The sequence below is a fragment of the Stegodyphus dumicola genome, chromosome 5 (assembly GCF_044657685.1).
Source record: "Stegodyphus dumicola isolate Sdum_Otavi_A_Nest chromosome 5, ASM4465768v1".
Taxonomy (NCBI): domain Eukaryota; kingdom Metazoa; phylum Arthropoda; class Arachnida; order Araneae; family Eresidae; genus Stegodyphus; species Stegodyphus dumicola.
Window position 1 is genome coordinate 221,520,733 of NC_140772.1, and position 12,646 is coordinate 221,533,378.

The following is a 12,646-nucleotide window of genomic DNA, read 5'->3' on the forward strand; positions in this document are numbered from 1 at the left end:
AGCTCAAATAACATTTCCAGTGTAGTCGGATTTCTTAATTCAATAAAGTCTTGCACTTGGGGCAGTAACCTCGGCAAAATCACTTGAATTATTTCAGGATCCGGACGGTTTCCATACAAGAGCTTGAAAACGTGAATTTTTCTTAAAATAAAGCTCGAGAGGTTTTCGATTCTTTGTTGATATATACTGAAAAGTTCCGTTTCTAATTTCGCACGATCCCTTACAACAGGAAAGGCTTTTAATAGGGCAGTCTTGAAATTTTCGTAAGTATAGGTGGGACTTCCTGCTTGACCCAAGAGACTTCTGCCTATACATTTGAACCAGTTAAGCGCTTGGCCCCTCAAAGCGCTGGTAGCTAAGGTAACTTTTTGAAACTCGTGCACGGGGTAGAGCATGAAGTGGTCATCCAATTTTTCCAAAAAACTGGTTACCGGTGAGTTTCCATTAAACGTTGCTTCTGGTTTCATCGAAGCGCGCATGGTCTGGACGATGTAACCAAATCCTTCCAGAGCGGCAGCTGGCATTTCTGGATTCTGAGCCGTTTCTGCAGGCAGCACAGGTTCTTCTTGAAACTCGGCCATGGTTATTCTTCTTCGTTGGGCGCCACTATCAGGGTCAATGTTCCTTCTAACCTTCTTCGGGAACATACAAGGACCTGACTCGGAACAGAGAGCTTACTAAAGCTATGTTCACTAATTGTGGTAAGTAGACAGGATACACATGAAGGGTATACAAAACCCTTTATTTTTCTCTATATACAATAACTTCCGTACTTCGGAATACACTGACCCGCCACTTGGGGTCTAACGTAAAAGTATAAAAATAAAACTAAACTCTAATTTAACTTTAAACTAATAAACGTGGAAGATTGGCCTTATATCAACAGGAAGCGTATGTAGTACAGAGACTGTGAACACTACAATACGTTTAAATTTATCAAGAGGATTAAAACCTCTGGCCCGGAAGGCAAACAGCAACTAAGTAACTTCTGAGGTAAGCGGCCTGCTTTGACTCACTGCTTCCTCTCTCTCGCTTGGCAAAAGGTCACAACTTAAATACTTGGCGTTCGCCAGACAAACTTTGCATAAAAACCTTAACGCTTATAATTCTGGCCGGAAGTAGAAAATAAGAAGTGATAGTAAAGATTTAAAATAAAATAAACGTTAGTAAAACTTAAGATCCTTACAGTTTTATATGTTAAAAGGACTTCCAGATGAAGATATTTATATCTCACAAGGACAAATTGAAAGACCTTTGTAATAATGTATTTTAAGTATCAAGCATGTTTCCCTCGGCCAATTCTCTAAATGACACAATTCGTTTTCAATTATTAAGTCTGCCATTGTTTCTGAAACCCTTCTTAGTAACATAGTATTTGCTATGGAGTTTGTAATACAGTATTTGATGATCTGAGACAGCAAAAACAAAACCCTTTTTGCATAAAACTTGGACATTTCCTTTTAGACAGTAGACACGCTGGGTCCTTGTAGAGATTTTACGCAGAAGTCTTGCCGACGAAACAAATAACACTTTATTACGTCCTTACAGGTCACTGTAAATTTTCAATAAAGATTCTCGGCTCCACACATTGGAGAATAAATTATTTTATTGCTTTAAAGTTGTATAAGTATATCAAACACTTAAACGAACTGAGAATGTTTTTGATTTAAAAAGCTATTGGCAGCTGCAAAACAAGTGAAATAACAAGTGAAATAAAATATGAACAATTTCACAAGCGTCCGGTTCCTCGAAATAAATCAGTGTAATTAGGCACCAATGTCCTCCTTCAAGAACACGTCGGCCGGCGGTGGTCATCTGGACATTTGGTTCCATGCGGCTTATGTTTTTTAATGGTCGTGTACTTTATTTAATAGCCAGTAGCCTTGAGACACTACAAGGGCCGGAATGATAGCCATTTCATTATAAGCACCAAACAGGTGGCCACTATTGCCACCTATTAAGGGATGGTCAGTTATAACCATGCCTACTCCAGGACTCAAAACTGGACCCCTCGCTACGACAATCACATGCCGCCGGCGGTGGATGGTAGATTCTTTTCCGTCGCATGGGCATAACTCTGATTGGTGTAGAACCTTAGGTCGGAGGTCCATGCGACGGCGTTTCAGTCAATAACCATTACATTTGTAGTATGATTGATTGGTAAATATTCTAACTGTAATGAAAAATTAGTTGCAGCATTTGAAACGTGTATTTTTATGGTATAATGATTGGCAAATACTATGTACTGAATAATTATGTATTTTATGTCTATTGTAATTGGGAATTAGTTCTTGTTTTGCATTAGACGTTTTAATACCTTTGAAGAAATTGTGTATTATTGTAGCCTTTTTATAAACAATTAGATAAATGTAATAAATAATAGCATTTTTTGCAATATGTGCTTTATATTGTTGGAATGCCAGTTAATGTATAGACTGGAATTGTATAACAAAACTGTAGTTCTGAACAATTTAGAACTCTATTGAAAAAATTTAAGAATTAGTTTTCTTTCCTTCTTTTTTTATCATCTGGGAGCCAATTTATTATTTACAAAGTATTTGCTTCTGTGGATAATAGTAAAATAATGTAGTATTACAATGAACTTCTCAACTGCAATTTCGTGATTGCTTTGTGGATAATTGCGACATAGTGTGTAAATTGCTATGGACACACATAATGAGGTGTGCAAACTGTTAAGGACACGAAGTTATGATGTATAAGGGGACATAAGGATGTATCAGGGGACAAGTAGTATTTATGTGAGCAATGAACTTAACAAAAGTGTAATTCGAATTTATCAAAATTTAACTTAGAATCCAGTTTATATGAACATAGAACTACACATCATCAATTACTTTGGGCTATGGAACTATCAACTGCCTGAACTGATGTGACTGGCCTACTCTGTGGATAACTGCAACCATAATACGGACACACAAATCATTAGGTGTGTAACTGATAAGAATATGAAGTTATGACGTATTGAAGAAGACATAGGTTTAGAAACTGGTTAATATATAAGCTCCACTCTCCACAACATAGATCCTATCCATGACAATGTAATGATTAATTGTTTGTATATTTATTTTTCATACGGAGTATTATGTAACAATTATTGTAAAGATGACATTGTCAATATATTGTAGCATTGTAATATTATTATCATTGATTCAGTGAATGCCGCCGGTGGTGGATGGTAGATTCTTTTTCCGTCGCATGGACATAATTCTGATTGGTGTAGAACCCTAGGTCGGAGGTCCATGCGGCGGCGTATCAGTCACTAACCATCACACCAGCTGGGCGGTAGGCGGTTTATATAGCTTCACTTAAAATTTTAAAAAACTTTAATTATTGGTATTAATTTGAAATATTTAAGACAATTTCGGTAACCAAAGCTCAAATCTAAATTAGGAGAAATTCTGTAATTCAAACACGTTTACTAAAAGAGAGCTTCTCCATATACAGATGACTTAAATCTCCAAAAGTACTTTTTCATTGCAGTAGTAAATTTACTGGAACTGTAATTTTACGGAAAGCTGTGTGGAGAACCGTTAAACGTTATTAACTCTTTACACTGAGAGTACGTTTTGAGAAGATCGAAGAGCAACACCATTACACATTAGTAGCGAAGCTTTTAGAAATCAAAATTTTTGTAGGTGACAAAAATTCAGATTATATCTTTCACTCAAAATATAGATTACGTAAATATCAGGCAGAAATCCGTTTTGTGCACTCCTGCGAAATATCTGCAAGTACGGTCTCGAAATACAAATTTGTGTCATGTCACGTAGAGCCGCAAATGGAGTTGCAGCCTATATTTTAAATATCTCAGTCGGGTTGTCAGAGAAGTATAAAATTTAATATAGTAGAGTAAACGACGAAGATCGGTTTATGTGAAGAAAACTAGATTGTTTTTTTGGAAGTTTTGTAAAATGATCTGAATAACATTTATCTCACGCTTGGCAAAAAACATAGGAAAACTCAATGGAGTGAACTATTTTTATTCATGTTAAAGCTACTAATGCTAAAAGGTCATCTATCTTAAGATGAACTTGGGTTTCATTTATCATAAATATCGACTACATAAACTTGCATAATATGATTTGTAAGAATAAAATGCAGAGCGTTTACTTTTAAAAATAACCTAAAAAATATTTATTTCTTTGATTGTTGTATTAGAATAGCTGCAATTTCTGTTAAATTCTTTGAGTTTTATTTTACATTGTAAAGATTATGTTAATTTTATTAACAGTTAAATTTCCAGTTAAAGTTACTTTCCTGTCGATTCTTAACTTCAACTTACTACTTCCGGCTAGAACGTAGTTTTAGAATGACGTCTGAATACGTAATGAGGAAGAGCGGCATTTAACTGCGAAGTTCTTCGGTCTTAGCGAGAGAGTTACCGGATAGTCTGTCTGCGCGCCTCCGCCTTTTTAGGCTACTCTGTCGTAAGCTATTACTACGCTCGTCCGTACTTTAGGCTCTTGATAGCTTCGCAGTCGATTAGCGTTAAGGGGCCAACTCGGTTAAAATCTTGATAGCGTCGGCTATATCTCTTTAGTTTAGATTAGTTTTAGTTTAATTCTTAGCCTCTTAAGTTCAAGCTCAAGAGTTGGCTTTTATTGCACACTCCAAGACGGAGTTCTGTTAAATCTTATTTGAATAATAAAGGGTTATTTATCCTTCCATCTTGTTGTTTCTTGTTACACGAACTTAAACAATTATTCGACTATCAGTTCTTAAGATTCTTCACGTTGAACTGTAACTTAGCATTTAGAAAGTGAGGAACTCTACGATATTAATTTTGCGAGCCATTAAAGAAAACTGAAAAGGAATCCTAAATGCCTTTTCCATGCTATAATTAAGTAATAATTACGATTGTTAGTATCAAACTAATTTGCATGATAATATTCTGTTTTTGACGGTATATTTTTAACTTTATGCAGAATTTAGAAGCGAAGCTTTAATAAATTCTTGTATTTAGTATTTATTTCTGTAGAAAAGTAAGATCCATTTCAAAATTTTACACTTCTTTTCTTTTTTCTCCTCCTAATGGCGGGCACTTGCTTATAACGGCATTGGCCACTCTTAACGTGGTGGCCATTTTATTATGGAGGCACATAATAGACTGCCACCATTACCTCGTATAAAGGAACAGACAGTTTTACATCCAAATGCCTTCCGCGGTATTCGAACCCGGGGTTTTCGGTATCGCAGTCAGGCTCCCCTAACCTCTATACCGTCTGGGCGGCTTGATACTCATTCTATACTTATTTAACTGCCGTCAACCTATATACTTAGGTAATGGGGTTAATATTTTCGATCCAAACTTTGAGGTTTCGGTGAATAAGCATGATTTATGGTTCCCACAACGCGATTTTACTTAAGGCTGGTACCTGTGGGTATGTGCTTGACGATGATTTCGTCCACGTTAACTTTTAAATAAAATTTCCAAAAAGTTTCATTTTTCATGTTTAATTTTTTTACATACTTATAAAAAGTTGATTCGATTTCGGATAAAATTCGTTTAGCGGAAGCGGTACTTTGTAGTAAGCTCTTAATAGTATTGAACGTTCAACCGGAACTGGTAGCTAATTTTAAACCCAGTAATTATAACAGTTTTTATTTAAACATTGTATTAAAGAATAATTCAAATCTTCTCAATTTTAGTATTACTTTATAAGATTTCTAAGTGTTTTAATCTATAGGTAAAGTTGAGGAATCTTAGGAACTGATAAGCGAATAATCCATTGAGTGCATGAGAGAGAGAACCAAACTTAAGAAGGGTTAAATTACCCTTTATTATCCCAATAAAGTTTAACAGAACTCCTTCTGGGAGTTACAATAAAGCTTCCACTCGGGCTTGAACTCAGAAAACTCAGAATTAAAACTTAACTAATCTTAACTAAAAATATATAGCCGAAGCTATCAAAATTCTAAAAGAGTTGGCCCCTTAACGCTAATTAACGGCGAAGCTATCAAGGGCCTAAAAAACGGCCGAGCGTATTATAGCTTAAGAGAGACAGTAGCCTGAGAAGGCGAACGCGTGCTACTCAGAATCATTGGCTCTCTCTCAATTACGCGCTGAGCGTACAGACCACTACATCACGAGGGCTCCCTAAGAAGCTGGGTGAAATAACTTATATAATCCCCCTTTTAAAGGGCAACTGGGTTTTTTTAGGGGACCCAATCGCCAAATTCTGGGTGAGGAGAATCAGCATCCAACACACTTTCAGTTCGGGTACCACTGTAGAGACATTAGGTATTTTAATTGGAGGCAGGAAAGATGAAAAACAGGCAACGCCTTCGCCGGGAATCGAACTGCGGACCTCTCAATTACGCGCTGAGTGTTCAGACCACTACACAACGAAGGCGGGAGAAATACCTTATAACTTTTATGTAAGACTTTTATATCAATGGGAACAACATATTAGATTATGGCTAAAACTGCTAAAAACAGAAGGGGTATATTAAGCTCCGAACAGTCTTTCATAAAAATATAATACAATGAGACAGTCAAAAACTTATCTAATTTGATATCTAAAACAGGTATGTGATTGAGAACAACAACAACATATTACATTTAGAAGCATTAACTGCGTTCTCGGATTATACTTAAATGTAACGAGAATACGTTCATATTGAATATATAAGCTTGTAGAAACGTTAGTTTATTTTGAAGCAGGAGATAGGAGAAAGATGCAATGCACTTTCACTTTTATGTCAAATCATTTTTCAAATAAAAATAATGTTGCCTCCAAATATTATCTCTATGTATATATTTTAAGAAATAATATAGCAAATGTAAAATATATAAAGTATAGAAAGGAATGTGTGACAATATTTAACACTCTAAATCAGGAATTCTAAAGATATGCTGTTTTTAAAAAGTTTGTGATTGTTAAGTTATTGATTTGTGAATCCGAAACATTCTATGACCAGAGAATATGCAATCATCAGTATGATATCATCAGATCAAAAACACGAGAACGTATGTGTACATGAACACATATAGTTACCATTGTCTTTTGTATGGGAGAATTGAATAATAAAAAATGAATAGTGGTTATAATTAACACCGAGATACAAAGTTTATATTCTATTTACACCAAACGAGTCAATCGGAAGTGATACTAATATATATATATATATATATATATATATATATATATAAATATACAAGGTGTGTTCGAAAAGTTCGGTGAGTCTTATAATTAAAAAATCGCGCCGGTTAGGATCTTGCACTCACGCAGACGCAGTGAGAGAAATATCATCTAGAGCCATCTAACCGCCATTTTACGACAGACAAGAGGAAGCGCACGCTATGAGCAGTTTAACACAGTCAGTGTGAGAAAGATTGTCAGTGTGACATGGAGCAACGCATAGACATAAAGTTTTGCTTCAAGTTAGGCAAAACGGCGACGGAGACACATGACATGTTAGTGAAAGTTTACGGTCAGGAAGCAGTGAGTAAAAAGTGTGTTTATGAGTGATTTAAACGCTTTACAGACGGAAAGGAGGATGTCAAAGATGAGCCGCGGTCGGGGCGCCCTACAACAAGCACAACTCCAGACAATGTGGAACGAGTTCGGTGGATGCTTGCGGCAGATCGACGACTATCTTTAAGAATGATAGCTGGCGAATTGCAGATAAGCCTAGACAGTGTGAGCACTATTGTGCACAAACATTTGCATAAACGTAAGATATGCGCCCGGTTTGTACCGCACTCGCTGTCAGATGAGCAAAAGCAATACCGGATGGAAACCTCTGGAGATTTTATCGACATGTGTGACCGGAATCCGCAATTCATGTAAAACAATAATTACAGGGGATGAGTCGTGGTGCTATCAATACGATACGGAGACGAAGCGGCAATCCATGGCATGGTGTTCAACGTCGTCACCCTCTCCCAAAAAACGTCGTTTGACACAATCCAGTATCAAGACGTTGTTGATCGTCTTTTTCGACAGTCAGGGTTTGATCCATCGTGAATTTGTACCCGCGGCTACAACCTTCAATGCGGAATACTACGAGGGGGTTTTGAAACAGCTGCTGCTACGCATACGCCGGATTCGGCCACAGTACCGGAATGGACAGTGGAATCTGCTTCATGACAACGTCCGGCCGCACACTGCGATCCGTGTAACCCAATTCCTCGCCAGGCACCAGGTTCCAGTTTTGGATCACCCTCCATATTCTCCAGATCTGGCTCCCGCGGACTTCTTCCTGTTTCCCCGCCTCAAAAGAGTTTTGAAAGGCCAACACTTTTCCGACATTACTGAGATCCAAAAACGTGTGACAACGTTGCTTCGAACCATACCGAAAGAAACGTTTGCAGACAGTTTCCAACAATTGTACACCCGATGTCAAAAGTGTAATGACTAATGGCTTTGCTAATGGCGAATACTTTGAAGGCCAGTAAAGCTATTTTGCTTGTTTCTCTTATTTCCTTTTTTTATGGTAAAATTCACCGAACTTTTCGAACACACCTTGTGTGTATATATATATATATATATACTTTAAAGCTCGTTGCTAGTATGTGCATGATATTGTCAGGCGGTCTAAAATAAACCGAACCTAACATTGGACTCTGGACTTATTTTGGATATGGTTTATCTTTTGCTATCCAATATAATAAATTTGTTATGATTTTAAAAAGTTTACAGGTAAATATAACATCAAGTTTTGTGGTAAGTAATAAATAAATTTTATTACATTTCTTAACTGCTTACGAGAAGGTGCAATATTAATTTTAGAAACAAACTTTCAACAAATAAACATGCGTTACTTCACACACCAAACTGGAAACTGCCAATGAAGCTTTAATTAACCGAAAGAATGTGATTTGCAAATGAATTCAGTAACAGGAATTGTTCATCAGATATCTACGCGAAATTAGAAATTCTGTTCCACTCCTTTCAAACCACTTACGTCAGTGTTTGACGGCAATTAGTCGTCACTATTTATTTGGAATTAGCAATAAATTAAACGGTACGGTTTCGTACTTTTCCTCATTTAAAATACCCAAAACGTGTGCAATGAGTGCTATGCATTTCAGCTTAGAATAACTTAATAGTAAGATTGTTAGTATAATTTACTGTGACTAAGAAACTGAATGAATCGGAACGGAAATAAATGAAAAGTGAAATGCCGTATTTTGATATTTAAATAGTTAAAAAAATTATTTAGTCTAATAGGTTTTAAAAATAAGTGTAATAGATGCAGCATTCAAGATAATAATTTAAAAACTCAATTTACAGTAATACAAAGTTATTTTTGACAAAAAGTCTACCAGTACTTCTAATTAAATTCTTCAATTACCAAAATTAATAAAGGCCATTGAATCTGATTTTTTCCACAATGATGGGAACTAAGCCGAGCCACAACTAAGGTGTACGCGTATTTGATCATGGTAACATCCGAAGACTATCTGGCTAAGGGGAGGGATGCCTTCGTGGAGGATTTTCTTAGGGAAACTGGCTCATGTACACGTGTCACATGGGGAAAACCACGAATGGACGGACAGTTGCAACGCTTCTGTCTCCGGAATTCGAATTCCGGGGCTTTTGGTATCACAATCGGCACAAGAAAATGTAAAATAATAAAATAGAAGTTTAAAAATCTTAGCTAAAAAAGAAAAAAATATAAATTTTGGAATTATTTGCAAACACATCATAAATGTAGTCTGTAAATTATCAGTATTAGTGAAATGAGTTATTAAATACCTCCAGAATATAGCTCAACTTTGGTAACTATTGTATAAAATTGAAAGCATTTTTAACAAATAAAGGGCTTGTTTGTTTCAGGGCATCACAGAACATAAAGGAGTTCCTCGCATTTAATACATTTTAATAGCTTCAAGTAAATAACATTTACAGGCACATAATGGCACAAAGAATTAAATTTAATAACACGCAATTCTTCAAATAACATTTAATGAAGAATTTAGACAACTAGTCGAAGAGAATTCTTGCTAATTTCTACTTTTCCCTAGCTAAGTGACGAATAAATAAAAGAGTTATATGATTTGATGGACTCTTTCAATAATTATTCAACTGTATAAACAATAATTCCATTTTTTTTACTCCGGCTAGCGACAATCTATTTTCTAACTGTTCTGAAATCTAAACGAGTTCCTGCTGCCATTCTGTTGCTGTTAGAAAAATGAAAGAAGAAAAGTACTTGAAGAAATATGGTAAATTATTAATTATTTAGATATTATACAACACAAATCGGTCTTTTTGAGATATATATTTTTCAAAAGAATTTATTAAAATGACCTTAAAAATTAAATTTACGGTTGTTAAAAAATTCTTGTAAAATCGGATGAAATGCGTTGTGTCCTTTTAGTTTTTGTATACAGTTAACGCGTTCCGCTGGGATCAAATTACGATAGCTAAGTTTTTTTTTTTTTTTTTTTTTTTTTTGTTTACTCGCATGTTAATACAAAACGCAGTATCTATGTGTACCAATACTTAATTTTATATATGTCGTAATATAGTGTGTCTACGTATCTTAGTGTAAGTGCCTACATATATCAGTGTATCGTATTCATGTGTAAGTTATTGTAAAATAATAGAATAATTTTATTGTGTTTTTATGTGCATATCGTACCCACGTATTATTGTCAACGTACATTAGTCTGTAGTATATTTGTGTTTCGAATTTTGTGGTATATTGTAGTATTAGTGTGTCGCATTTTGTAGTATTAGTGCGTCCCATTATAGATAGTTGCAGGGTCGAGACGGCACCCGAATAGTCATTGTAAGCTCTCCGGGTCTCCGGCTCTGCTGTCACCTGCTATTAATTAACCAGCTAATTATATATCTAAAACGACTACCTGTGTTTCCAGATTACTCTTATGGTCTTAAAGAGGTCATAGTTATTTATATTCTTAGAAACACTGTTCGTCTCAGAGAAGAGAAGAAAGGGTTCATTGTATGTTTTTTAATTTTAAAGCTTTTTCTGTTGGTTACAAAACATAAATAACACTAATTTCAACAGTATCAAATAAAGGAAATAAAAATAAATAAATTAATAATTTAAAATAATCAATAGACAACAAGAATACCTATGAATTTCTGTTTGCTGATACCAGTATTAATATCATTTTTATAAGAAGTCTATTGACATCAGATAGAAAATTAGTATAAACCCATACAAACCAATGGAAGATTTATTTCGCTTCCATTTCGATTATATTGATACCAGTAAAAGTCAATACAGTACGTCCATTATACGGAAGTCCGTACTCCGGACGTCCATTATACGGAATGATCTATAATCCGGACCTCAAAGCCACAAACATTTTTTTGCATGCTTTACGCATGCGCGTAAAAAATATGCATACATTACGCATGCTCGTAATATATACTTTACACATGCGCGCGTTGAAAGAAATGTTTTGTAAAGTAAACAAATAAATATTAAGCTCTTTTTGTAAAATTTGATACCCTTTAGATTATAATTGCTCTGTATTTCATAAATTACGATTTTCATATTTTTAATTGTATAATTTCTGCATACTATCTTACCAGATTTAAATTGATGATCTATAACCCGCAAAAACGCCTAATCTGGAATCGCTGAAGTCTCGACGAGTCCGGATTACGGACTTTGTACTGTATTAACCAACACAAACCAGTACAAAGTTCTCACATTGATGTTGGTTGTATGGGTGTCAATTGATACCAGTATGAAAGCCCCGCGTAGATCAATAGCAACCAGTAAAAGTCAGTAGTAATCAACATAATTCTACGGGTACTAGCAGTAAATTTTACTGGCTTCTATGGGGTATTTTTAGACCAGCAGGAAAAACCCACAAAGACCAATAGAAACCAGTAAATATCAGAAGAAACCCATAGAATTTTATAAGTACCCATAGAAAGTTTGACTGGTTTCTATGGGACATTTTTAGCAGGTTAGATACCTAAAGTTATCATTTTTATAATCAATTTCTTTTTAGTTTTGCTACGAAGTGCATAACAGCATGAAACTTTAATTCGGTTTTATGTGGATAAATCTTGAACGTACAGCATCTGTGTATGGCTAATGTACTCCCTCGTTATTTATTTATAACGGTTCAGCACTTTTAATTTCACGAATTAGCAGAAATTGAAATTTTGATGAAAAACCACAAAAACTAGCTTGATTACTGGACGAAATCTCCAGAAGTTAGATTGGTTCCCCTTTTTGTGTTAATTAAAAAATCTGCAAAAATAGCCTCTAACGAGTTCTAAAAAAGAGTTTAGAAAACATATAAACCTAAATTCAACCGCATTTTATTCACTTAGCAGAAAATTAAATGTAAAGCTCATTAATTAAAAAATAATTGCCTGATTAATGAAACACGTTCTTTTATCTGATGAAACGATGAAGAAAAAATTTAATCGGAATCGTAATGAACGTCGCATGTTGCGTCCCTTTTGTTTTCCCTGGAAAATACTGCTCCCTAGAAGTTATTAAAAACAGGATTAGTAAGAGAGTTACAAGCTTGATAAAAAAGGAAGCTTAAACAACAAATTTAGAATAATTAATGTTAGTTTTTATGGATGCAGATAAGTAATAAAAAGCATTGTTTCTCACTAAATGAAGCTCTAACAGCAGGTATCTGTAATTATATTTTTTCTTCTTTCTTTTCCAATTT

At 35.0% G+C, this 12,646-nt stretch overlaps 1 protein-coding gene across 10 annotated transcripts in view; it reads left to right on the top strand.

The window, feature by feature from the left end:
- LOC118181547 (uncharacterized) overlaps positions 1-12,646 on the top strand; it is a 422,387-nt gene that overhangs the window by 14,356 nt on the left and 395,385 nt on the right. For 3 of the 10 annotated variants that reach the window (XM_085817688.1, XM_085817684.1, XM_085817690.1), the window contains exon 2: positions 10,095-10,195. The exons of the other annotated variants lie outside the window; for them this stretch is intronic. The gene's annotated coding sequence lies outside the window, so the exon portion shown is untranslated. The remainder of the gene's footprint in view (positions 1-10,094; positions 10,196-12,646) is intronic. 10 annotated transcript variants of the gene reach the window in all.